The sequence below is a fragment of the Vombatus ursinus genome, unplaced genomic scaffold (assembly GCF_900497805.2).
Source record: "Vombatus ursinus unplaced genomic scaffold, bare-nosed wombat genome assembly UNPS02014791.1, whole genome shotgun sequence".
Taxonomy (NCBI): Eukaryota; Metazoa; Chordata; class Mammalia; order Diprotodontia; family Vombatidae; genus Vombatus; species Vombatus ursinus.
This window is the reverse complement of record NW_020954569.1, coordinates 41,797,996-41,801,283: the sequence shown is the minus strand read 5'-3', so window position 1 is coordinate 41,801,283 and position 3,288 is coordinate 41,797,996.

Sequence of the window (3,288 nt, the reverse complement as noted above, 5' to 3'; positions counted from 1 at the left end):
TTTCTTTCTTTCTTTCTTTCTTTCTTTCTTTCTTTCTTTCTTTCTTTTTACTCCAGTGCCCCCTTGGGTCATCCCATCTTGGAACATTCTTATTCAGTGTTCCACGGAAGTATGGAGTGGGCCTGTTTCCTTGGGCATATAGTGAAGGAATCTTTCTACCTCCACACACAAACTTCAGAACAGGGATAGATATCACCTGATTTCTTCTAGTTAGCCATGATGACTCAGGGGCTCTACTGTATGATAACAAAAAGTGTTTAATTGCCTGCTTTTTGGAACTCTGTGAAAACACTAAGTGGGACAGGGGAGGAAAGAAAAGGCTCTGCCCCTCAAACCTCTTCTTCTTGCTGGCTTTGAAATGTAAGGATGACTGAGGATTAGGTGGAAGCCACGAACCCTCGGTCTCCTAAGGAGACCCACGTCTCCCTATGATCTGCCTTTTATTTGTCTTACTTCCTTTAGTGAAGGACCTTGTGATATCTCAAAAGGAAGTTTGCATCTTCCCTGTCCTGAGAGCCCAATCAGGATAGTAGAAGCTTCCTAGAATAGTTGGGAGAGCAAGAGCAGCAGAAGCAGACTAGCTGACAAAAGGACAGAGTTGCTCTCAGAAATCGACCACCATAAAGAGAGAACCTAGTTGGCGCTAATCAGGATGTACTCAGTGGGGGTGAACAGCTCTTAAAGAGGATCTGTTTGCAAATGCCCTAAGGAGGCTTAAATATTAACCTCTTGACTTACTGTAACCATTCTATTCTTCTTTATTACTTATCATTCCCTTTTTCTGTGTGGGAATAAAATACCTGTTCCATACTTTTTCATATTTGTATTCTGGGTACATTTTTTTTAAACCTCCTCCCTCCCTTTGCTGAAGAGTATTCCTTAATCTCAAGACAAAATTAGATTTGTTCCTTGGGAACAAAGTCTGAAGTAGGTGTGGAATTAAAGTAGTGAGAGCCTACTTCTCCTATAGAGAAGATGGGCATTCCCAGAGCAGTGAAGCCAGGGCAGACCATGAGGGCAGGTAAAAGACAAGGAGAGGCACAAGTTACCACTCTTTTTCATCTCAGATGAGTGGCACCTATTTAGCCGCTATGCTAGATTATTAATAATATTTCCTCTTTCTTAGGAAGAACAGTAAATCCTTTAATAATGTCTTCCTCATATGGGAAGAATAGTATTTCATATCAATTTCCAATAATGAGGAATTGTCAGCATTGCTAAGATGCTTCAGAAGTGAGGTAAAATTTCTTCAACTGAGATCAACCTTCATATGGCAAAGTTACAAGCCTCCCTTATCATCTTGATTTGAGGGACACCATCAAGGACACCTGGATTTCTATCTCGTTTGCCATACCATCATGCCCGAAATCCCTTACATTACTCACTATTTTGTTTTAAGGCATTCTTAAAGACCAGTATTAAAATAACAACTCCCATTTATAAAAAAAAAAAAATTAGGATTAAAAAAGCACTTCCCTCATACCAATGTGGTTAGATATTGCAAGTATTGTTATCCCCAATACCTTCATCTATATGAGCAAACCAAGATTTAGAGAAGAAAGTGTCCTGCCCATACTCACACATTTAAGAAATGGTGGAGCATGGATTCAAACCTAGAGTTTCTCCCTCTTTGACAGGGGTTCCATTTCAAGTGTCTCAGCTGCCTCCCACTGCACATGATATTTGAGAAAGGGGATTCATTAAGACATTATTAGTCATTAATATGTTAGCTCAGATTAATTGACTAGATTGTCAAATTAGTGATTTGAGTGTGATTTAGTGATTTAGAAGGTCCTAAGGGAATAAGACAATATTCCAGGCAAGTTTAAATGTGGATCGGGAAAGATTTCAAATCACAAATGTCCTGGGCTCTCAGGAGACAGCATTAAAACAAAACAAAACAAAAGAAAAACCTTAGCATTGGTGGTTGGAAAGACACTGTTGAAAAAGAGGAAAAGGTTATGAAAAAAAAAAAAAAAAGATTTTGCCCAGGGAAGATTCACTGGAAGGGTGGTAGAGAGGGTGAAAGGGGAAGCATGATTTACTGGGATTGCTCTCAGAGACAGAACTTCTGTTATCAAGTAAGAAGAAACATTTCTTCTATTTCTCTATTCCCACTCCACCCATAGACACAGCTAAACTGTCTCTTGTTCATCTAACTCTGGCCAAGAGACATTAAACTCTTCTTAAATTAGCTAATATCCTAACTAATAACTAATAACAGGTATGTGTGTAAATGCGGGTGGACTATAGGGGAGGAGAGCCAGTTGGCCAAGCAATACACTGATCTCCCTTGTCTGAACTCAAGTCTCTGAGCAATCTGGACAGAATTAGTAAGATGCAGGAAACCCTGTAATAGAGTTTTCTTTGAGTATCTCCCCAGTACACCTACCCATTCTCAGCTGAACCTCTGATTTACTTTGAGGAGTTATTTGGGGAATTCTGAAATGATGGAGGCCCTTCCAAAACAGTTTAAAGCAACTGAAAGTGCATATAAGATATCCAAGTATCCAAAGGTCTTCCAGCTCATGAGTACAAGTTCAAATTCTAAAAAAACAAACAAACAAACAAACAAACAAAAACCAACCCTATTTTATCAACTTTCCCCAGTCTCACATATAGAGCTGAGATTACATTTTTCCCAGTCATGATCCTTAGCTGAATTACAGCTGCTGTACTGTTCAGGATGTTTGAAATTTTTCTGAATCTCATCAGCAAAGTCAAGGGAAGGCTGCAGCTAAAAATTCTGTAAGTATTAGGGTATAGACCATAGAATTCAAAAGTCTCTGCAAAACCTAGTGACTAGCATCCTGTGATTGACTAACTTTGGTCTAACTGAAGGACAGCAAAGAACTTTGGGTAAAAGAAGTAAAATGATGATTTTTTTCAACATGAAATTACCAAATTTCTGAAATTTTATTTGTGCCATACTTCTCCATGCCTCTCCTCAGGGCTCTACAAATTCCATCATATATGCACACACACACACACACACACACACACACACACACACAGACTCTTACACACCTCCTACACAAACTCAGGACAGTGAGCCAGCTGTAATCCCAATGTTGAATTTTATTTTATTTTCCTTACATATACCACTAAATCTTATTTTTATGCAAATCAATTATTTTGATACAATCAGTATTTATTAATAAGAAATAAAACAGAACTTAACTTAATGCTTAATGGTTGTCTTGTAATATTTAAATGACCTAGCTCTTCTAACTTCATTAGTTCATAATTTTGAAATTATAAATCATACTTAAAGTATCTAAGATATAT